Source organism: Paroedura picta, chromosome 6 (assembly GCF_049243985.1).
Source record: "Paroedura picta isolate Pp20150507F chromosome 6, Ppicta_v3.0, whole genome shotgun sequence".
Lineage (NCBI taxonomy): Eukaryota > Metazoa > Chordata > Lepidosauria > Squamata > Gekkonidae > Paroedura > Paroedura picta.
The window spans coordinates 107,548,951-107,573,879 of record NC_135374.1 but is presented as its reverse complement, the minus strand read 5'-3'; the positions used below and the strand labels follow the sequence as shown (position 1 = coordinate 107,573,879).

Below are 24,929 nucleotides of genomic sequence, written 5' to 3'. Positions count from 1 at the left end.
TGACAAACCTGAGCATGCTTGCAGAGAGAGGTGGTCTTCGAATCAAATCCATTAATAAAATAATAGGCAGATTTCTAGTTACAATCTAAAAGGAGATGAACACCAGCATGGATCCAACCATCCTTCAAGGAGCCTTCTTCCAACGTCTTGGAGGAGGAAGAGCCACATATGAGCCACTGAAGTTAGAAGAAGGATCCTTGGAGGAAAGCTTTAAACTTTCCTTAGTGGAGTGGTAGTAGAATAGAAAGTGGGCTCTAGCTAGGATTGCCCGCTCCCTCAGATCAGCCAGCAGGCATTGGGCATGAACGTAGCAGGAGTTAGAGGGGGGTGGAGGAAGCCAGAAATAAATGTGACATACCTATGTCACTAATCTGATGTAAACATGTAATGGATGTCAGGGGCAATGCTCTGGTTTGTATGAAAATTCTCTTTGATGGAATTAACTTCTACCATAGAGTTTTGCCCAAATACCAGAGCACCCCCACAATGCTACTGGTGTGCCTATGTCACCCGGAATTGATATATACACATCATGTTTATTTCCAGCTTTTTGTCTCTCAACCTCTCCTTGTAAAGCATGGATTCTAATCCTCCCAGCCCAGTTGCCCTTCTCTGAATATGTTCCAACTTGTCAACATCCTTCTTGAATTGTGATGCCCAGAACTGGACACAATACCACAGTGTGGAACAGTGTGGCAATATAACTTCCTTTGCTCTAGAATCTATGCTCCTAACAATGCAGTCGAATATCACGTTAGCCATCTTAGCTGTCATATTGCACTATTGACTCCTTCTCAGCTGACTGTGCACCAGTCTAGGATACTAGAGTCTAGATTCCTAGACTCATGTAGTACCATCTTGCAGAGAGCTTCTGGAGCTGCCCAATTGTTCTTCAAGAAACAGAAAAAGGATCTACAGTTAGATTTCTTTCCATTTCTCACTGAATATATTGCAATGAATGGTCCACAAGGGGTCTCCCTTGCTTTAATATTCTTCCTTGCTGCATTGGCCATAGGAGTCCTACACAATATAATTTTCTATGGAAGCATATAATACGTTATATGGGGCAGCATGGAGATATATTAGGAACTACAATACTGAAAAGAAAAGGTAGGTCATTTTAACCGAGTAAGAAGTGCGGCCTGATCATTTGATGGAGGATCTTATTTGTCTTGGCAAACAAAATGTATTTATCTAATGTCAGCTTGCCACGTACCTCTTGAAACTAATTCATAAGCTCCACACTAATGTAAAATAAAATCTTCCAAGTAAGCCTCCTACAACTCATAATACTCGACCCTCCTCTCCCAATATTATTTCAAGTGGACCAAATGCTTCTCTGCTGTCCATGATTTAATTTTACCGTCTGTAAAACCCCCGCTGCAAACTATCAAAATGTAATTAATGAAATAAGCTTTTCCCACATTAAACTGAGATAAATGCCTTTCTCGTCCACTTCTGAAACCGGCTTGCTGTGAGTTTCCAAAGAAGGGAAGATACAGTCACATTGCTCTGCTGGAGTCTTCACTGTGAAAGGTTGTAGGGACATTTTTCACAGTATTTCCGAACCAAAACCCAACTCGTAACCAATGAAATAGTAGGATGAGAGTTATCTGCCACACTCTTCTTGTGATTTTATTCTCATAACACAGTCAATGGCCACATTGAAATATCCAGGTGAATCTTATTGCAAATACTTAGCTTCCAGCATGGCTCCTTGGTTTGGCCCACCACAGGGCAAATGTCACAATTTTTAAATTTAATTTTTTTTTATCCATCCCCCCAAATTTATATGCCCACCAAGGACTCAGGGCAGCTTAAAACATTAATCATAAATCAAGTTACAATGTTTTCACATTAAAATTATTAGAATCTGATATTAAAAACAGGTAACATTAAAATCTTAGAAGCTTGTCATGTTAATGTCTTATACATTGGGGCAGGGAAATAAAGTGCTGCACAGTTGTAAATAAGTAGCATCTAGATGATATTTCTGCATATTCCTTTGTTTGTAGGGAGGTCAACTGTTGATGGTATTCTATAGGCCACGGTCATAGGCCCGGTGGAATAGCGCTGTCTAGCAGGCCCTGTGGAACTGTTTTAGATCCTGTAGGGCCCTGATCTGGCTTGGAAGATCATTTCATCAGGATGACTCCAGAGCTGAGAAATCCCTGGCTCTGGTTCAGGCTAGGCAATGTTGATTCGGACATTTTTTGGACAAATCTGGACCAAATAGCACTTCCCCTTAAGTTAAGCTGCCCGAATCATCACTGGTCAAATTGCCGAATTGCAATTCGAGCACAATTTGGTCATTTGGAGACAACATTTTCCTTTTCTTTGTATTCCAAGGTCTGGGGGTGGTGGTAAAAGTTTGAGATAGAAGCACCAAATTTGCACCACAGCTGCAGGAGCCTCTCCTCAAAAGAACTCCCAGGTTTCACAAATATTGGACAATAGGGTCTAATTGTATGGGCACCCAAAGGGGGTGCCCACAAATGACCTCAATTGTTTCCAATGGAAATGGAGGGAAAAGGCAAGGACAGAGAATCTTTTCCTCTTCCCATGTGGAACCAATGGCAGTAGGATGGGGGCATTCTCTTTAGTTGTAGAACTGGACCCCCCTGGTTCAATACTTTTGAAACTTGGTGGTTCTTTTGAGGATAAGATCCGGTATCTACACTGCAAATTTGGTGCACATGCCTAGCTGAGGCCAGTTTAACTTTCCTGGGGTTGGGGATCTTGAGCATGTTTGGTGTGCTCGATCCTAAGTTTCTCTGAGGGACAAAAGGGAGGAGGCAATTCTGCTGGTATGAAGGTCCCAACCTCAGATTTAGCTCCAGGTCTGGGGCTGTCGCCTTCTAGATACAAGAATAAATTATGGAACTGTAAGGGCATAGCAAATAGCTAGTACCTGTAAGCAAGGCAGAGGCATGCATACAGAAATCAATTTGCAAAAATACCTATAATTGGGAGGGAAACAGAATGCCCATTTTATTTGGGTGAAATGGTTCCTCCAAAGGAGAACAGTTTTCTATAATATTTTGGAGACAAGAGAGTGTTAAATGTACAAGAAAAAAAAAGATAAGATATTCTGCACGCATATTCTTTTTTTTTTTTTAACTAGAAAATAAGTATGTAGATTCTGGGGAACTGTATGTAAAACCTTATCAGCCCTGGTACAAACAAGAGTTCCCTGCCACGTCTGGAGCTTAGAAAACGGATTTGTCAGAGAACAAAGGCCCAGTGCCAGATGGAGCTGGCACAGTTGAAAAGGAAAAGGCTTATAAAAAACATATGCAAAACCTGCCAGGAAAATTGACTTTCGCCAGGTGAATTTCAGAATCTTTCATTTCAATAGGGATGGAGGCCAAGCTACTGTGTAGGAACACGACAAGCAGAAATGTGCCGCCCACACCGCTGTGTAAAGCAAGTCCCTACCTGGGTTTGAATTGGGGTGCCAGCCTCCAGGTGGGGCCAGGAGATCTCCGAGAATGAAAATTGAATCCCAAACTGACAGAGATCAGTCCCCCTCCGGAGAGAAGGACAATTCAGAAAGTAAGTTGTATGGCATTTCAGCCTGACTGAGCTTCTTCCTTTTCCTTAACTCCACCTTCCTTGGGCACTACCACCAATCTCCATGAATTTCCCTACCTGGAGTTGGGAACCCTAGTTTGGATGGCTACTTTGACAATACTAAGAAATACCACTGACGGAAACGAGCATTTTGTTCCTCTTTGTAGATTCTACTTTCTCATCTCCCATAAGCATGCTAAGGTCCAAGTCCTATTTGTGATACAGAAGGGTACAGTATAGGTTGGAAGTGGAGCAGACAGGAAAGGGTGAGGGTCTGGCCATTCAAACTCCCATTCCATCTGTTTTGACTAGCTCCAGAAATCTGTTTTTTTCTCCATTTGAGGGACTTACGAGTACTTTTCTCTAGTGTGGAAAACAGCAGCTGTCTCTGGTTGTTTCAAATTGGGAAACTGATGCTGGGGAAGTTGAAACTTTCCCCTACTTATGCTACAAGGTCTGCATAAGGCAACTGATGAGAACAGGCATGTCTGATTTGGCCCTGTTGGTTACTTAATTCATATTTTTGGGAGGGGCATGGGGAAAAGTAATTCTGATTATGGGCCATTAGATGACAACAAAACAAAACAGAGTTCCCTGAAGGCTTAATGGTCAACGGGAAGTAATGGTCAGCAGGAAGTAATCCACCCTCCAAAGCAGCTATTTTCTCAAGGGGGAGTGATTTCTGTTGTCTGTAGATTGCTTGTAATACTAGATATCCAGACCCTAGCTGAAGGCTGGCAAAACTAGATCTGAACCATTGGCCCCATACACACTTCACTGGATGTTGCTCTGTTGTATTCACTCACCTCCTAGATTTTTTTAAATACAGGAAATCCTAGGTGATGAATTGTTGCACTATCACAGTATTAGATTGTATTTTTGTAGTTTGTATTTATTGTATTTATATACCGCCCTCCCTGAAGGCTCAGGGCCGCTTACATGAAACCAGAAATGATACAGGTAATTCCATTTGTAGTAATAATGACCTGATAACAACAATAACATTAACATAATAACAACAATAACATTAAAGAATGGTGGAAACTGCAAAAAGCATCAGTTCAACTCATACTGAGGTCCAGTGGGTTGCGCAAATTTGTAGTGGTCATTGTAGGAGGGAGAGCCAGTTTGGTGTAGTGGTTAGGAGTGCGGACTTCTAATCTGGCATGCCGGGTTCGATTCTGCGCTCCCCCACATGCAACCAGCTGGGTGACCTTGGGCTCGCCACGGCACTGATAAAACTGTTCTGACCGAGCAGTGATATCAGGGCTCTCTCAGCCTCACCCACCCCACAGGGTGTCTGTTGTGGGGAGAGGAATGGGAAGGCGACTGTAAGCTGCTTTGAGCCTCCTTCGGGTAGGGAAAAGCGGCATATAAGAACCAACTCTTCTTCTTCTTCTTCTTCTTCTTTGGGGGTCAATGGGAAGCAGTGGTTTAGGTCAACCTCAACCAAATGCCTGGCAGAGGAGCTCCCTTTTGCAGGCCCTGCAGAACTGTTCAAGTTCCGTAAAGGCCCTGATTTCCTCTGGCAGCTCATTCCACCAGGTGGAGTCCAGGATGGAGAAAGCTCTGGCCCCGGTTGAGGTCAAGTGGGTTTCCTTGGGGCCAGGGAAGATCCATTACTTCCATAAACATCTGTTCAATGGGAGAGAAACTAGTTTACAGGTAAGGAGTGGCTTGAACTGGTCATGAACTAAAGTTCATCATAAATTTTGGCAATGCTTTCTGTTCTTCACAAAATAAAACAAAAGCTGAGCACTCCCATCATTTAAACCAACACTTCTGTTTGTACATTACTGGATCCAAGCCTATGGTTTTACCATAGAGTTTCAGTGCAGTCCTGGAGTGTTGCCCCTGCGTGATGATAACATCACTAGTTTCACACAGGAAGTGATGTCACAGAATCAGAATGACATCAGTTTCCTCTCATTTCCCCCTACTGCCCTACTGAGAAGGGATTGGGGGATAGAGGTTACTGGGATGGGGGTTGTCTCCTGCTGGGGGAGGACATCTGAAACACCAAGTTAGTTAAAATACAATCCAAAAATGATAAATAAAAGGACCTGTGAAGTACAGCTCTCACATCATCTTAATTAGGTTATTATCCTCAGGTGTAGCTAATTAGGTAGAACATCCTGTTATCACAAAATAAAAGCAAATAACCGTATCTTTATTTGTTAAAAGCCTTACTAGCAACAAACAGATAGAGGAGACATGTGTTTGTGGGGAAAACATTAATGCTGATAAAGCTAAACAACTTTGTGGGCCTAAGCAGTTACACCCTTCAAAACCATTGATTTCAATGGACTTAGAAGTGTGTAATTCTCCCCAGGATTGTGCTGCAAATTGGGAAGGATATAAACAGTCGACTTCTGTAGTGTAGATAAGGTCATATCAGAGCTTCCTTTAATATATTGCAGCATGTATCCTAATGTGCCAGGAACTACAGTCTTCAGAGTAGAAATATTTTAAAAAGGCAATGGGAATAACTTAAAAAAAATAGAGGATAAAAGTTAATATTTGCTTCTCTCTCTCTTGGTACGTCTGCATTTCCAATCAAATGAACTGATATCAATTAGATGTGGAACAGAGATATATTTAGATAGAAAAATAATAGAAATTATGACGTAAAAAATTGAAATGCTTTCCAACCCTTTGGATACCAAGAGTCTAATTTCACATTGATCTTCAACCTCCTAAACCTCAAAACATACATTTACTCTCTCTCCCCTGTATCAGTATTACGTTCTGGAAAGAATACAGAGTCTATGTATCTGTATTCTGTATTCTGTATTCTGTATTCTTTGTATTCTGATACTGTAATCTAGATTTATATGTATTGTTCTCCAGAAATGAAATTTTGCTTTCTTGCCTATATTACACTGTGATTTTATAGTGTGCTGTTTTTCTTTTTTCTTTTTCTTTTCTTTTTTTGTTCTCTGTGTTGTACTGCATTATTTTTGGCTGTAATCTGCCTGGAGGTTTGGGAAGAAAAGAAAAGGACAAATTCAGTTAATAATCTTGATCCTCACAACTACCCTGTGATGTAGTTCAGGGTGAAAGGTGGTAATTGGTTTAAGATTGCACCACGAGTCTTGTCAAAGTGGAGGATAACCTCCTTAGGCTTCTATCAGCTTTGCTTTCCCATGGCTCCCATCAAACTTGTACTTATCGGGGCTTTCAGAGTCCCACCCTCACAAAGTATCGAATGCTGACTGTTACCCCGGTGTGGTTCAATCGCTGAATACAAATTTTAATGCCAAGATATTTAAATGCATAAAATAAAGGAAGTCCAAGGGAAATTATGTAAATGAAAATAAAGTTAAAGACACTGTTGGGGACCCAAAGGATGCAATGAACTTTAAATTGGGTGCAATTACCCCAGAATCTGTTTGTATGTAATTTTCCCTGTATATAGTCTGTGTGAAACAGTGCTTTAAGTACAGACAGTATTAGCAAAGGGGTTAGTGGTATCATCTCCATATGTTAAAAGAAGTAGAGAAGCCCTGACTCTGGGTTCTTCTTTGACAGGACATATTTAGAGAAAGCAAATCTTTTGTGGGTGATTTTTTTTTTTAAATGGCAATAGAAATTCTTAATGTATGAGCAAAACTCTTTTTGAAAATGTGTTTCTTCTTTAGACTTGTGTTCTTGAATCTGTAAAGCTCTTTTTCTTGATTTTTCACAGGCCTTGAGACTAGTTATCCCACAAGTGAACCATAAGAATGTTGCTTGTCTTGAAGGTTCCACACCAGAATGTTGCTTGTCTTGAAGGTGCCATTCCACACCAGAATGTTACTTGCCTTGAAGGTACCAGAACAGAACTAAACATTATTGCACATAAAGGGGGGGATGTGACTACTGGTGGGGTTGGTTGCAGGGTGACATCTACTCTGCCACTATAGTTCTGCTCTTTGGTTGTCAGAAGACCCCAGGAGAGATGTTCTGGCAAAATTAGTGGGCACAGGACCATGAGCACCAGAAGCTGGAAGCCCAGGAGGAAAAGATGATTTCCATCATCAAGAAGATAGCAAAGCAGAGGCAGAATGGATAAAGTAAAGATCATGGCAGGAAGGAGAGAGGGCAGAGAGATTTTAACAGCCCCAGAAGGATGAAAGAGGCTGTGAGGGAGGCTGTTATGTTCCACAGCAAATCTCCCAGAAGAATGCAAACTGAAAGTCCAGGCTAGAAACAGATGGTACAGTTTACATTTGACACCTCCAGGTAAGAAGAAATCAACCATAACAACTGGGTACAGAATGGGGAGTCAGATGGCCCAGAGCATGGGGATAAAACATGGGGAGGGGGATGAGCAAAGCAACTTCAGGACAAGTCCCTATGAGGAATTCTGGGAATTTACTCAGGTAAATCATGTCAGAAGCTGGTGGCTACCTGACAGAGGCCAGCTTTGTTCACTGGTGTTTATTGGACCTTAACCATAGTCCTGTTGGAAGGGCTCTGATCTCAGTTGGGAGCACGTTCCACCAGGCCAGGTACATACTCAAAAGGACCTGGCTCTGATTGTGGCCAGTTTAATTCCCCTGGGGCTGGATACCATAAGCGGATTCTGCTGGCTCAGTCTTAATGCCCTTTGGGGATTATATGGGAAGAGGTGGTGCTGCAGGTACGATGGGATGAGAACAATGAATAGTTGATGCACACTTTCCAACTTGTCCCCTCTTTCTGATCCCCATGAGCCTGAAGTCCTGTCTTCAGAAGTTTGCCTCCCCCCCCAAAAAATAGTGTGTGGCATCAAGAGGAGGTGAACAATAAGATTTAGAATCCACAAAAAATGTCCCTATTTTTTTTTATTTGGCAAATTGTCTTCTGTGCCTGGGAAGCACTAGAAACAAGCCATCAAGATATTCACCCCCCCCCCTCTGCCCTATAACTTGGATAAAAACATATTGTCTCTTGAATAGGGGCTTAAATATAGAAAGGGAAAACTGAACCTGGAGTTAAATATTCCATCACCTGGTATCAATAACTTCCATTAAAAGGACAGGGCATTTTTTCCTCCTTCAGGCAGTTGGCAAACTTACTTGCAGTCTGTGCTCTTGTCACCAAGCTGCATACTGATTCTGGCATATATATAGAACAGGGGTAGTCAAACTGCGGCCCACCAGATGTCCATGGGCTACATTTCCCATGAGCCCCTGCCAACGTTCACTGGCAGGGGCTCCTGGGAATTGTAGTTCATGGACATCTGGAGGGCCGCAGTTTGACTATCCTGATATAGATCATTGGGGAGCTAAATTCCTCCTGCAACTGGTGGGGGTCAAAAAGACTTACCAGTAGTGGTGGGAAACCTAGACTGGCATCTCAGTGATGTCACCAGAAATGCAATGCCATCACTTCTGGCTTACACCAGAGGGGATGTCATTACTGTGGTATTTGGGCAAAATCATGCCTCCTTTGCCATAGTGTTTGCCCAAATACCCGAGTGTCCTGCATTGCTGGCAATGTGATGACTTCTCTTCCAGTGCATGCCAGAAGTGATGTCACTGAGATAGAAGTCTAGGCCTCCCCTGATGTCAGTAATTCCTCTGAACTGATAAACTGTGTGAGGGATGGCAGCTGAGGGACAGGGGATTCCCCTAACCTGGGCAGGGGCATGGTAGTACTGGCAGCTCCAGAAAGAATCATGGCCGGAGTCAATGCAGAACAGGTCCCCACACATAACACTGGGAATGGTGGGGCTACCTCCCTCTAAAGCTCAGTTTTAGCCAGGAATCTTGTTGGCTGGATTGCTTCATGTCTAGTGCTTCTACTTCTTCTGTATTAGCAAATGAGTACTGGGGTGGAAGTTAGCCAGGTGTTTCCTGTTCTGAGGAACATCTTTCTGATTCTAGCAATAGAATGTTGTTTGATAGGGATATGTCTTTTGAATATATTTTTTTGGCCTGGGTCTACTGAAACCCTCTCCCCCCCCCCCCCCAAGGGACTCCCTCCACAAGAAGAAGAAGAAGAAGAAGAAGAAGAAGAAGAAGAAGAAGAAGAAGAAGAAGAAGAAGAAGAAGAAGAGTTGGTTCTTATATGCCGCTTTTCTCTACCCGAAGGAGTCTCAAAGTGGCTTACAGTCGCCTTCCCTTTCCTATCCCCACAACAGACACCCTGTGAGGAGGGTGAGGCTGAGAGAGCTTTGATATCACTGCTTGGTCAGAACAGGTTTATCAGTGCCATGGCGAGCCCAAGGTCAACCAGTTGCATGAGGTGGAGTGCAGAATCGAACCCTGTGTGCCAGATTAGAAGTCCACACACCTAACCATTACACATTTGTGCCACACTGAAGCCTTTTCAGGAAACAGAAAAAGAAATCCTTATGTAACTCATAGCTGGGGGGTTTGGTGTTTTCCTGCCATAAAATAGCCCTGTGACAAATCAGATCTAGTGAATGGATAAAGAAAGGCCTGTTTAGTGATGTACATGACACTTCATTTGGGCATTTAGGTTGCTAATGCCTGTCTAAATGCAGTATGCAGCTCGAGGAAAAGCCTGCCGCCAATACAAATGCATACAAGCTATCTATTGGCATTTATATTAATGCAAGTTTAAATACGTGCCCTTGAGGTTCATGTTCTCTTTCAAAAATGAAAAGCCGAGATTATGAGAATGGATTGTTACACTCATCCAGCATTTTAACAGCCAGTGTTTCATAGAGGAAACTGGAACAAGCCCCATTCTCACATGGGACTTTGCTGGCATTCCTTTTCCATCTGATCCTTCTTCTTCCTGCTCCTGGCATGTCCTCTCAAATAAATGTTGTCCATAACTTTTGCTGGTTATAACATTTTTATCTGATTCAAATCTGTCTGAAAGAACTGAGACTGTCTAGCTACCCATATGTCTACGGATAAAACTTTTACAACATCTTTGCTCAAATTCGAACGGGAGTAGGTGGGAATGAGGTTCAAGAGATCAGTGGAAAAGGTTTTGAGGTTTTCTGCTTTTTTTTAATCCTTTATGCCACACAATGCATGTAATCTGCAATCTGCAACACTCAGCATATGGGGGCAAGTTTACCAGCTTGTCCCAACAATCCACTGACTTAGAACTTTGAGGTCTTAGTTTTTCATCTCATAACAGATCTCGCTTATTAGAACTGTGACTGGAAAACAATCTATTGCTTTTGCTATTTGAACAGGTAGTGGTAGGGAAGGAGTTTAGCAGTGAATCCAACAAGGGCTGAATCTGTACTCACATTTTTTCATGCTGTAGATCCTGCCAGATTCTGATCAATCTGCAACCAATCTGTGAGGTGGAGGGTGCACTTGCCTGGCCGCGGTGAAGGTAGCCACCCCCCAGCTTCCTTGCGGGCCTCGGAGCTCTGAGGCCCACACAGAAGGCTTGCCTGCCTGGCTGACTACATGGCATGTCCGCAGGCAGGGGTGTAATGGGGGCAGGGCATGTGGGCAGGTCAGGAGGCACTGTGCACCTCCCAACTTGTCAGTCTGTGGTCAAGGGGCCAATCAGAAGGTGCAGTGCGCGCACCTTCCAATTAGCCCCTTGGGGGCTGACTGACAGCAGATGGGCCAATTGAAAGGTGCTTCATACTTTCCGATTGGCCTCTCTGTCATCAGTCCCAGGGCAAGAGGCCAATCGGAAGGCGCACTGTGTGCACCTTCTGATTGGCCCCTTGCCCCCTGACTGACAATTGGAAGGGCAAATTGGAAGGCACAAAGTGCCTTCCGACTGGCCCCTCCGCTTGTCAGTTGGGGGGCAAGGGACCAATCCGGAATTTCGATCCCAGACTCGGCCCACCCAATTCCCCTTAGCATTTTATTTTTACCGTGGAGCCCTCGGTTTACAGATTTGCACTGTATCAAAGAGAAGGTCTTTAGATATTGTTATGGAATGTCTAGTCCTCCCCACAAGATTTCTGCCCTTACTGAAAGCTAAACGAGTGTGATCCTACTGAAGCTACTTCTTGGAGATTGTTATATGTAAAATATTGGTTAACATATGGTCATGTCGACCTGCTCCCCTCTTACAAAAATGACAATGATAGGCCCGGAGGGGTGGGAATGTGAGGGGCTCCAGGTGGGTGTGTATGCAGCTATGTTTCCTAACCATATTCTGCATGATTGTGCCACTTTGGGGATTTCTCAAAGCCTGAGAAATGTTTCAGGGGTTTCTCAAGGGTAAAAATTGAGAAAGGTTGCACTACATCAAATTGCTCTGTCTAAGATGTTTAGAAAACATTAACATACGAATCTCGAGACAATCTTCCATTAAAGCAGATCCCATAACTCCATTCCACAAACCTGACTGCCAAAAGACAAATGCTTATAACAGAATTTGTTTACCACAAAGTTGCATTGATTTGTTTATTAGCCAGGCAGCGAACAGCTAAAACCCAATAATCCAATTCAAGGATCAATTCATGTATAGGCCATAGCATTCCAACAACATCATTTGGGTATCTCTGTTCTCCCTGAAAGTCTCAGCATGCCTAATGGTTCGGAACCAGTTTCTAAGTGCTATCATAATCATCAGCTTTTCCATAAAAGACTTTTGCTCCCACTTGGCTTCTTAACTGCATCATTTCCCCCTTACACAGAGGATTATTTACCAGTCATTACGCTCTTTGCGTTCTCCCATGTTATTTTTTTCCAGACAACTTTTATGATGGGACTTCCTGGGCTAGATAGTTGAATCATGACATTGTCTTGTGTAGTATTTTGCTGCCAGCTGCCTTTCATGCCTTTTACTTTCATAAGTAAAAATTACTGTTTTAATTACATTTGTCTCATTGATTTACAGAAATACTGCATCAGTTTAAAATCTGTCCATAGAAAGACCCAGGTCCCTAAAAGCCCCGAATTGGAAGGGCATATGAAGAGAGCCACATAGGTGTACTTCCAGCTGCTGTCAGGGTAACATCTGTTCCACCAGGCTTAAGGTTAAGGCCTACAATAACACCCACTGAATAGCTGGCCTCACAGTGAGGAGGAGGAGAAATTAGAAGATCGGGTCCTCAAGGACTCTTTGGTCTGGGTATTTTAGAGGAGCTGATTGTGTATGTTGATTGTTTTAAAGTTTTAAACTGTATGTTGATTTTACTCATGTCACCCACCTTGAGCATTTGGAAGGGCAGGTTACAAATCATCATCATCATCATCATCATCATCATCATCATCATCATCATCATCTGTAGTAGTAGTAGTAGTAGTAGTAGTAGTAGTAGTAGTAGTAGTAAGTTTATTATGAAATTACACCAGAGCAATACAAATAAAATATAAAATATGCTTGTTTACACAAAAGTAATACAGGAGAAGTAAAAAGGTAAAGGTAAAGGTATCCCCTGTGCAAGCATCGAGCCATGTCTGACCCTGGGGCGACGCCCTCTAGTGTTTTCTTGGCAGACTCAGTACAGGGTGGTTTGCCATCCCTTCCCCAGTCATTACTGTTTTAGCTCCCAGCAAGCTGGGTACTCATTTTACTGACCTCGAAAGGATGGAAGGGTAGAAGGCTGAGTCAACCTTGAGCCAGCTGCTGGGATCAAACTCCCAGCCTCATGGTCAGAGCTTCAGACAGCATGTCGCTGCCTTATTACCCTGAGCTACAAGAGGTATAAGACCACAGAATACAAAGGAGATATAGATTGTTTAAAAATTGATTAGTGGGCTGGCATTAGAAATTTAAGATAGTGAGTTAAAACTTAAATCTAAATTGACTTCCAGGAGGGCATTCTGTGCTGGAATAAGACATGACACAACAATGTTGGGAATAAACAAGGCCACAGCTTTATTACATCCTCATGGGTTGGCACATTATGGGACATCGTGGCATATCATGGGAGAGGGAGCCTGACCTAGCAGTCAGCAGACTGTACCAACACCCCACAGAGTCCTGAGGTGTCCTGGGGACCCACACCATTCCCCGCCAGGAGAGCAGATCCCATTGCCTACGGAAGTCCACCCTAAGGGAAGCGACCTATGTGGGGGAGCCAACGGGTACCAACCTCATTTGACTGCCCCCAGGCCACCTGGCAAATGAGCCCCTGGCCTCTCTGTTGGGTAAGCTACCTTTGTATATGCACAACCTCATATGGAGGCCCCAAACCCCAGAGAGTCCGATCGCACACCAGACTCCCTGCCAACAGGCTCCATTCCATGCAAACCCGCAGCTGTGACAAAATATTGACCAAAACATCCACCTCAAAACTCTGAACAATGACATATACACATCAACATAAGGTGGGTGGGAGGGAAGGTGCTTCCGCAGCATCCTTGTTGATGAGGGCAGGACTTGCACACATGGTACCTTATATAGGCGCTGTGGGTCCTGCACTGCCCATAATGCACTAGGGCAGCGCGTACACTAGCGGGCCTTTCAGGCGGCCGTGTCTGCCTTCCAGCAGGCCCTCCATGGCTTCAATGCTTGGCCAAGGTAAGTCTCGGCCAGGTTCTTAATCTGGAAAATATCTAAAAAATGATCTTGCCTAATTCAATAGTTCTTTATCATCATCATCATCATCATCATCCCCTAGACCCTAGTTCAATATTCTGATCATTACACCATTTTGGTTCTATGGCAGGAACAGGCTTGATTCTCTGTGATTCACATTAAGTTCTAAAGACAAGCTAAATAAGCTGCATCTGTAGCTTTTAACTAGAATGTGACCAAACCTGCTCTTCATATCAGAGATTACAGCCTCCGGGAATAGGGTGCTTGTGTAGACCCCATCCCTGTGCCACCCTTGAGTGTGCCCCTTTCTTTTCTCACACATAAATGAATAGTTGCCACAAAGTGCAGTTGGTTGGGCTGGATCCAACTCACTTTTACTCTGCCAAAAAAAAAAGGAAAAGAAAGAGGGATTCCCTTTGACCACCCCCTCAAAATGGCTACAGTGGGGAGCCTGGATCTTTAATGAACATAAGCTAGAAGGGCTGTGGTACAGAGGAGACTGGATGAGGGCTAAAGAGCTGGTTGGATCCAAATCATTGAAAGACAAGCACTGTACCCCCAGGCATTTTTGCAGTATATCTGTCCTCCCTCCACACAGCAACACTCACAAAGCCTGTCATAATGCTAGACAGTTGTCTAAGATGTAATACATGAGCCCATGAAAACTGTGATAGGAAAGCAAACGCAAAGGACCAAGTTAACGTATCTGAGAAGACAAGTATACTTGACCCAAAGAGGCATTTGAGCTTGACATTAGAGAAAAAGCAGTCTATGGTCCCAACAGATTTGATTCCTGTTTCCTAATCTAGCATTTTGTTAGAATGAAATTGAATGATCAATCTTGGCTTGTGTGATCACAGTTCATTTAGCTGTAATGGTCCCTGTAGGGTATAATAGAGAAAGGATCTGGGAACTGGGGGAGCTGTTTTTGAGATAGAGCCACAAATCTTCAGCATAGCTGTTGGCAGTTCCCCTCAACACCCCCCCCCCCAGTTTCAAAGAGTTTGGACCAAAGAGTCCAGTTCTATGGGTCCCAAAAGAAGGAGCCACCATCCATTGCTTTCAATGGAAGGAGGGAAAGGCATTTAAAATGCGGTCCCTTTAAATGTCTTTTTTATGCTGTGAGAGAACCCCAAAGCAGCAAGCAGCAAGCAGCAAGTTCACGCAGAAGGCATTTAAAGTGACTGCAGTGCCTTTAAATGTGCTTTAATTTTGATTATCTGGCTGTCCCAAAAAATCCCAAATATCTTTGGGATTTTTCAGGGGCAGACATTTTATTTATTGATTTATTGATTTATTGATTTATTGATTTATTGATTTATTGATTTATTGATTTATGTGTTTATATGCCACCAATTCTTTGCGGCTCTGGGCAGTTTACATTGAACATTGTATAACTCTTACATGGAACATTACATAGTCTGCAACATTGAGCAACCTTCAGTAAAACATTATAACAGTTCAACAATAATACAATATATAACAACATTGGGACGTCAGTTATTTCGGTCATGGGAGGATGTCTGGGGGGGGACCAGTAGATGTTAGGGGTCAGTCAACCTCAAGCAAATGCCTGGTGGAGGAGCTCCCTTTTGCAGGCCCAGCAGAACTGTGGAAGGTCGGGCAGGGCTCTGATCTCCTCAGGGAGTTCGTTCCACCAGGTGGGGGCCAGGACTGAAAAGGCTCTGGCCCTTGTTGAGGTTCGCCATGCTTCTTTGGGGCCAGGGATCCACAGCCAGTTGGAGGTGGCAGAGCGTAAGGCTCTTTTGGGGGTATAGACAGGGAGGTGGTCTCTTAAATACACTGGGCCCAAACTGCGTATGGCCTTAAAGATGATTTCCAGAACTTTAAGCTTAATCCGGAATTCAACTAGGAGTTAGGCAAGTTGCTGGAGTACTGGCTGGATGTGGGATCTCCATGGTGTTTTAGTGAGAATCCTGGCTGCAGCATTCTGCACCAGTTGTAGTTTCCAGATCAAGGATGAGGGTAGGCCTGCATAGAGCGAGTTGCAGAAGTCCAGCCTAGAGGTGACCGTCACATGGATCACTGTGGCTAGGTGTTCTGGGTCAGGGTAGGGTGTTCTGGGTGCTAGGTGTTCTGGGTCCAGGTAGGGTGCTAGTAGCTTGGCAGATGTGGTAGAATGCCAGCCACACTACCTTTGTGACCTGGTCTTCCATTCTAAGGGAAGCATCTAAGATCATGCCCAGGTTCCTGGCGGAGTGTGCTGCTATGATCTGCATACCGTCCAGGCTGGGCAGACATGCTTCCTCCCATGGTCTCTTCCTACCCAACCACAGGACCTCTGTCTTTATAGGGTTGAGCTTCAGGTGACTCTGCTTGATCCATTTTGTCACTGCTTTCAGACATCTGGCTAAGGGTTCTTGGGGAGAGTCAGGGCAGTCATCCATCAGGAGGAAGAGCTGGGTGTCATCTGCATATTGGTGGTAACCCAGCCCAAACCTCCGCACCAGCTGAGCCAGAGGGTGCATAAAGATGTTAAATAGGATAGGAGAGAGGACTGCTCCTTGTGGGACTCCACATGTGAGCTGGTGTCGGTTAGATACTCTCTCTCCTATCGCTACCCTCTGTCCGCGGCCCCGGAGGAAGGAAATCAGCCATTTGAGGGCCGTTCCCCATATTCTGGTGTCAGCTAGGCAGTGAGCTAGGAGCTCATGATCTACTGTGTCAAACACTGCTGACAGGTCTAATAGTATGAGCAGTGCTGACCCGTCTCGGTCAAGCTGGCATCAGAGATAGTTTGTCAGGGTGACTAGTGCTGTCTCTACCCCATGTCCAGGTCGGAAGCCCGACTGAAATGGATCAAGGGCTGAAGTTTCCTCCAGGAATGCTGATATTTGGTCCGCAGCAGCCCTTTCAACCAACTTTTAGATATAGTTGAAATATTTCCGCAATCTTTATCTGGCTGAAACAATAGCCGGGGTGGGTAGGTGGGGAGCAATAAGATATTTACTCCCCAGAGAAAATCAGACTTAAATGTTTTGATTAATACTTGGAATAAACCGCCATCAACTGGAGATACGTATAATCTAGGACAGCTGTCCAATCTAGCTCTTCATTTTTGCAGCAAACACAAGAGCCCCAGACTGGTGCTTGCATAAAAGCTATGAAAGGTTGACAGGCTGAGGAATGGGGGGGGGGGCAGCACTTTTAAAGATTGTTGGCTGACAACTTCTCTGTTTCCATCCTCAAGGCAAACCCAAGAACTCTGCCAGGCAAGGCTACGTGCCTCCCGTTTGCAACAGCAGATGTAAAGACGGTAACAATGATCTTTCACTTCTGACAGGGGCCAACGGGGACACCCCCGGCTCCCATGCACTGAACACAAAAGAAAGAAAAGCCTGTGCCTGATATCCTTTTCTTAGCCATTTAGTTTGCAGTGGGCTGGATAACGGGGTGCAGCAGGACTGCTGAGAGGACAAGGCGGGGCTTTTTTTGGGGGGGGGTGCATGAAAAGGTGCCTTCAGGCTTGGCTTCCTCTCCCCTTCTCCTCTGATCCAGTTCTTCTGATCCAAGAATAAAGTTGAGCCAGAACCAGCAGAGACTGTGAACAGAGCCCCTTGGCTCTCAGCAAAGGGAAAAGATCAGGGCTTCAGTGTAGAAATTCACCTGAAGCTGTTGCATTCTTCTTTAGATGTAGCCACCTAGCTGGGCTTATTTAGGCTTAGGCACCAGACCCCAAGGTACAGTGATGAATTTAATATTGTGGTAGGGTAAAAGAAAAGGTATTTTGGTGTATGTTGTACTCAGCAAAACGGCTGGCAGTGCTTTTTTTTTTTTTTTTAATGCTTCTCATCAGGGAGAGGTTATGCTGAAAAGTGTGGGATTCCTGTGCAGAAGTGAGGACCTGAGCTTACATCATTATTTTCAGGTCACTGTGAAGACGAGAAGGCACTGGGAATAGGTTTGTGAAGGCTGAAGGTTACACTTAACTCCATGTGATCGGAAATGGACAGATTTCTGTCCTGCATGAATCATATTAGAAGAAAACGGGTTGGCTTTCGTACCCCGTTTTTCGTGGCTTAGCGTTGCCTTCCCTTCCTCTCCCCACAACAGACATCCAGTGAGGTAGGTGGGGTTGAGAGGGCTCTGACAGGACTGCTGTGTAAGAATAGCACTAACAGGCCTGTGACTAGCCCAAGGTCACCCAGCTGGCTGCATGTGGAGGGACGGGGAATCAAACATAAAGTAGGCCTGCTTCAGCATCCCGTTGCCTCAGTCTCACTTTGCCTGGAACACCATATCCTGGCAGGATTACAAAGCCAGGCGGAAAGAGATGGGTCACATGACAGACACCAACCAATCAATCAATATGAGTTTCAAGGTCATCTTGACTTGCTAAACTCCTTCTGCTCCCCGCAACAAGCACCACAACTCGACTCAGATGTTGTAGAAAGAACTGCAAGTATTTGTGGGAGCTGTAGAATCCACAGGGGTTTCTTTGTAAGTAGGTTGGGGCTGCAGTCAGTTTCCAGGAATTATTCGGTTTGTTCCTGGACTGAGTGACCCAGGAGTATTTATGCAAGTCTATAAGTGCAAATTATCAGCTGCAAGCAAAAGGAAAACTAGTTCAGTTTAGCAATGGATGAAGAGAACAAATGAACAAACCCTGCAGGGTGCTTTCTCTGTCAGAATCTTGATTTCGTCTAACAGGGGATTTGTTTGTGTGTACATCGGTTTTCAAGAAACGAGCCCATTCAGCATGTTCTGTGTAAAATTTACAGCTGTTGCCCTTTGCCTGAAGAACTGCAGGGCAAATGTTCCTGACGGACAGCGGAGAAGAAATGCTGATTGATCTGAGTCGCAGAATATTAACTGCTCGAAATGCTCCTCCAACAGCAGTTAGTGTCACTTCGGGAAGTGTCGAAGTTGCCGAGGAAGGAAACAGAGGGTGCTTCGCTCTGTACGGCTGATCTAATTAATAACTGGGGAAAAGCCCATTATGCATAATGCATGTGTGTGAGAATAGCTCCTTCCACACACAAGGCTTATGCTGTTATTCTTGCAAGTCTGTTGGTTTCATTATGTAGCTGAATACCAGCAAACTTCTCATGTCTATTCCTTCGATCTTCACTCCAAGAACATATCACAGGGAAAGGGCATCTGTCATATGAATGGATTATCTGGAAATGGAATTATAAGCTTGCTCTCATCCCTTTCAGAAATTTGACATGTGCTATTTGTTGTTGTCCTCTTTTTAAAGTCTTTTTATTTCTAAAAAAATATTCCAATTTCATGACATCTCGCAGTCATCTATATCCAATACGATTTCATTGTATTTAAAGGTCAGTATCTGGGAATACATTTTACCATTATAATGTTGTTGCTTTGCCATGGGAGAGGCAAGGGGATTCATCCAGTTCAGTTGCTTTGGCTACCACAGTAATATTGGAAAAAAGGATGTTTCAAAAGGAAGGATGTGAGATCATTAACCCAGCCAAATCTGAGTTAAACCCAGAGTCTTGAGCTGACTCTCTCAAGGAGGGTTTCGTGGAACCCTGGGAATTCTTGATGGCTCTGGAATGGTTTCCCGAATGGGTGGGAATCAATTAATTGTCAATATATTTTTAAATTTGTTAAACATTGATTGGGTGATATGACCATATATGGTCATGTCAACTGACCACCCCCTCCCAAAATGGACTATGATGGGCCTGGAGGGGGTGGGAAGGGGAGGAGGCCCCGGTGGCTGTATACACAGCTATGCTTCCCAGCCATATTCAGCAGTATCATATCACTTCTGGGGTTTCTTGAAGCCCAAAGAAAGTTTCAAGGGGGACTCAGTGGTAAATAATAAAGTTCAGAAATGCTGGACTAGAGAACTGAACAGACAAGGCCAATCTCTATACAAACCTGAAAAATGCCCCAGTTTCACATAAAATTCTGAAATTTTAAAAAGAAATCATTTTTTTTAATGATAGAGGGAGAGTCTGTAGCTATAAGAAATACTGCTTTCAGTTATTGTTGCTAGGCAATGATAGCAAGCACTCTAGGACTTGTTTCTGTCAGTTAAACAAAGCAGAGGGAAGTGGTCAAGGTCCCTTCCAGGCTGTGTTGACCTTTGAGGGGGAATTCAATGCATCCTGGTCTAGCAGCAATTCCCAGGCAACTTGTTATCATGTGACCTCCATGACTCACCCAGGCCTGTTCAACAGCGGTCATCATACAACAGCCAGTGTGTTGCAGTAGTTACAGTTTCAGACTAAGACTTTTAATTCCCTTTCTGCTGTGGCAACTCATTGGGTGATCTTGGACCCTTTACAAATCCTTAGCTTAATTTACCTCACAGGCAGGGGCAGATTGGCCATTAAAAGCACCATGATGTATCCCAGTAAGCTAATGTTCCTATTTTTCTGAACTATTCACAGTGACTTAAATCTTTATGTTGAGAGGCTTTTGTTCCTATGTTTTCCTAAATACTCAGGTACACTTTCTTTGAGAATTATCTGACTCTTTTGATTTCCAGAAAGCTGGTATACTTGTTCTAGGACCCAAACACCTTTTTTCAAACATCTGTACTCCTCTTGAGTTTTCCACTGATTCTTAAGGGCAATTTCTAACCACACAAGACCAGGGATCTGTGCACTCTTCCGAACCCATTCCCTGTTTGACTTGGTAAGGAATTTTCTTCTCTCTTTAGAAGATCTATTCCCTTTTTTTGGCCAAAATGCGGGTCTTCATCTAACTACCCATCCTTGCTAACTTTGAAATAACACTGGAATAGAATGAATATCCCTCCTCAGCATTCCGTTCTAAAATCTGTTTCTGCTCAACCGATGCTAACCAATCAGATTGCTTGGAGCAGCCTGTTATTCAAGGCCCTCCACAGGGTTAATTTTTGTACAGCACTTCCAAGTTTTTAAAAAGTGCAACCCGTCACAATTGTATGTGAAGCAGGTTATAAAAAATGATCCTAAGTATTTCACAGATAAGTTGGAGAGATGGAAAATACAAAGATTCATATTTATCTATGTGATGTGAGTGCAGAATTACAAAGGAGTTTGGGGCACAATCCACTAGGGAATAAGAGAGAGCATGAAATGGATCCACAGGCCCTGCAAGATGGTGCTCTTCCACCAAGCTTTTGGTTGGGACCAATGATTCAACAGCATCAACACCCCCCCCCCACCATCAATAGAAACCTCCATGGAGAATATCAAATATGTTCCTGGGTCAGAAATAATGGTGACTGCACCAACTACAGTGCTGAATGGACATTTAATGATGAGATGTAATTTTAATGGTTTTCAGTGTTTTAATGCTAACTAATTTATTGGCTTGTTATTTTCCTGATGTATCCTGCCCTGAGCTAGCATGGAAGGGTGGTATATAAATTAAATAATTAATAATAATAGAAGGGAAGATATAAAGCTTTCACATTTGTTTTACCTGATGGGTGTTAATGTTGAATATTTCCCAAAGAACCTGTGTTACTTGGTTCTGCAATTATTTGTAGTGGCCAGAATAGCTAAAAAACAGAAGCTGTGTACATTGCCAACTTGTGAAATACGCTTATGGGAAACCTACCTTATAGTGATCATGGATAAAAGCTGTACTCAGAAGCAGTTATTTTTTGTTCAATGATGGAGTCCTTTTATTAATTACTGGAATGAATCATTTCCTATGGAATCAGCTTAGAGAGAATGGTTTTAGCTGGTGTAGTCAGGAAATGTTGATTGAATATATGTTCTGATTGAATATATGTAGATGATGTTCAGTTGTGAATGATAGACAGAAATACTCTTCTTACATGCTAATGTTTAACTCATTTTTTAATAGAATTTTTTTAGTTTTATAAAGATGTACAGAAAAGGAATATATTTTGGTTACAGCATACTCCCATTCCTCAACCTCCCGTAGTCCCTTTTCTCTGCTTGCTCCAAGCTTCATTTGGCACGATAGTCCAAGTAAAAACTCCACTGCTCCTGGAATTCTTCCCTTGGTCTTTTGTTGACTATAGAAGTAAGCTTTGCCATTTTCACTAATTCAGCAAGTTTATCCAACCATAAGTCAATAGTTGGGATCTCCTGTGATTTCCAGTTCTTAGCCAGAACTAGGCAGAGTCTGCACTTACTTTTTTTATTCCATTGTCAATCCTGTTGAATTCAGATCGCTTTGAACTCGGGTCTTCCTCTTCCCCCCCGCTCCCCATTGAAACAGGAAAGTCTTCTGCATGTGGTTAGGGAGGCTCAGAAGAGGGGGGGGGGCAAATGGAGACTCTTTCTCTGTTTTCTTGAAGGGGGGAGAGGATCCAAGAAGTCAGAGGAGGGAGGAAAAAAATCCTTTCTTTTCTTGAAGGGGGGGGACGAAGAAGGCACAAAAAAAATCCAAGGCCGACAGAAGTTGAGAGAAATTAGGGGCTTCTCCTTTGAGGCAGGCTTGTCACATGACCACCTGTAGCCAATCACGGGTCCTCTACTACGGAGGAGAGCCCAGATTCAAAACAATGCGATTTTCTGAATATATTCAGGATTAGCAGCAGTCTGAGATATCCCACAATAAAGGTAGGGTCACTCCGTATCAATCCTTCTTGCTGCAGAAGGAAAATTAAAATCGCCCCAAATCCAAACGGAAATCACATTCTGTGTAGAGGGCAGGGACTGAATTGATCTCGGGTTGGAATAAAAGCTCAGTGCAGTTTACACCCTAGTCTAATGTTTAACTCTGAATGTTTTGTATCCTGGAATTTGCAAGGTTTGTATGTTAATGCTTAATTTTTTTCCTGTTAATCTTTTGGTAGCCTGTAACTCCCCTCCCCCCTCCAGGCTCGCTTTTCAAGGACATTCTGAAGCTTATATCAGCTGTTGACTGTAACAAGCAACAACAACAACAACAAAAATCCCCCCAAAACCCAAGATGAAGTCCAGTGCATGCCTCTGAGAGTTCTGAATTGTCATCTTCAGAGGTCAGAGAGAGAAACCTCTCTGCTCACAGACAGATTCATTGGGCAGTTTTGCACAGAAACGACAGTGGAGGGAAAGTAATTACATCGCTATGGCTGCTGGCGGATACTCCCTTTGTAAGGCTAATAGCCATAAATGCAAGGATGATGTTTTATCAATGACAGCTAATAGTTAATAAACGGTCTCCTGATAGCTCTATGGTCTTCTTATTCAAGGAACTATCATGGTTTGGAGAAGGTGACATATTCAGCCCATCTCAAGGGAGGAAGGGAGATCTGTCGTGCTCCATGTAAGGTTTTACTGAACTCTGTGCACATATAGGTCATTTTCAAACTCCCATTGTATTCTGTTTTAGCAACTGGTTGTTAATGGATGTCTTCTGTCATTACAGACAGACCCATTTTAGTAACCAGCAGCTAGAAAAAAATTATTTTCTTTAGTTCAAAGTTAACAGTAGATATGCCCAGAACATAGGAGGTCCATTTAATTGGCCCCAAATCATCTAGCTAACCTCAGTATACATATGAACTTCAGATGGTGGGCTTGTTGAGCTACCCTAAGCAGAGGTACAAAATGTAAATTTTTCTATCTTTGTTTCCTGAAACTATCATCAATTGCACCAAGGAAGGGGAAAACTTTTTTTTTTTAATCTTATTCTTTTAATAACTGTTTTGCATTTCTCTTCAGTGGACGCAAAACCATATCCTCAGCAGTTTCTAAGCAACACATCTTTTTCAATTACAGCTCAATATTGGTTTCTGTCTCTGGATTGCTGAATGCACTTCCTTTTTTCATACTGTGCCTTCAGATCATGACAAAGGGGGGAGGGGATATGGTTGTAATTACAATGACCTAACGTGATTTATATTGTTTGTTAAGTCATTTTGTGGAAATGTTGCTAATAAAATATGTCATTTAAGCTCCTCTGAAAGTGACGTTTTCTTGGGATAATTTAACTAGAGCAGTGCATTGTGGTCTAGAACTGATAGCCAATCCAAGTGGTTTCTCCACTTACTGTAGGACAATGGAACAAGGAGTGGTAGATTTCGCAGCTATTGTTCTGCAGCTGCGCTTTTATTCCAAGAAAGATGTCCCATCCTTCCTCTTCCAGCAGCTTGAGGAAAATACATCTCCATGCAAGTATAGGCACCCCAGCCTGTCTTTTGAACATGAGGACACACATGAATATACACATGAAGCTGATTCAGACACTTGGTCCATCAAGGAATCCATCTATGAAGAAGGTTGTTTTTTCTACCCTACTTTTCATTGCCCAAAGGAGTCTCTGAGAGAGTGAAAAGATAATGCACATGATAAAACAAAGCATTGGGCAAAACAATGTCCTATTTTTTTGTAGATTATGCAGCTGATTCCCATACTGTAGATTATAACCAAAGCTGAGTGTTTTCCTTCCTTCCTTCCTTCCTTCCTTCCTTCCTTCCTTCCTTCCTTCCTTCCTTCCTTCCTTCCTTCCTTCCTTCCTTCCACATGTAAGACAGAATTGTTTGGTTCAGAGTTGAAAAATCAGATTTGGAGTGTAGTTATTTTGGGTGTTTGTAGCCTAACATGGTATGAATGGAAGAGCAGGTGGCTATAAACAGATGTCACACAAATGACATGAAGGGGGTTGTGTAGGAAAGAGAAGAACATGTACACTCAGCTTTTTTGTCCAGCAAATATCAGACAATATTATTCAACAAAAAATGATAAGTTTATCTTTTTAATGCCTTTAGGGTATTGTACAGCATGCAGAGATTTTTCAGTGGAAGAAAAAGTTACCCAACCCTATGCTACTAGTTTGACTACCCTATGGCTCCCCCCCCCCATCAAGAGGCCCTCTGGGGGATGGGAGCAGAGTTTTTTTCTATTAGCAGGGGCTTCTTCTCTGGCCAGTGGCTAGGGCTTGGCTGGTATTCTCCATTCCATGACAGTCTTCCTTGGAGAGAAGGGCTACAGCCTCCCAGCAGCCTTGTAGGTTTGCAGTGTGCTTAGAAATGCTGCACACCCACACCACTCCTCAGGAGC

General features: G+C 43.3%; 1 long non-coding RNA gene across 1 annotated transcript; it reads left to right on the top strand.

Annotated features, from left to right (window-relative positions):
* Positions 1–7,426: 7,426 nt before the first annotated feature.
* On the top strand, positions 7,427–23,764 carry LOC143840770 (uncharacterized). Its single transcript, XR_013232396.1, has 3 exons — positions 7,427–7,797; positions 17,195–17,260; positions 22,742–23,764. It is a non-coding gene; the product is annotated as an uncharacterized LOC143840770 (long non-coding RNA).
* The last annotated feature ends 1,165 nt before the right edge of the window (positions 23,765–24,929 follow it).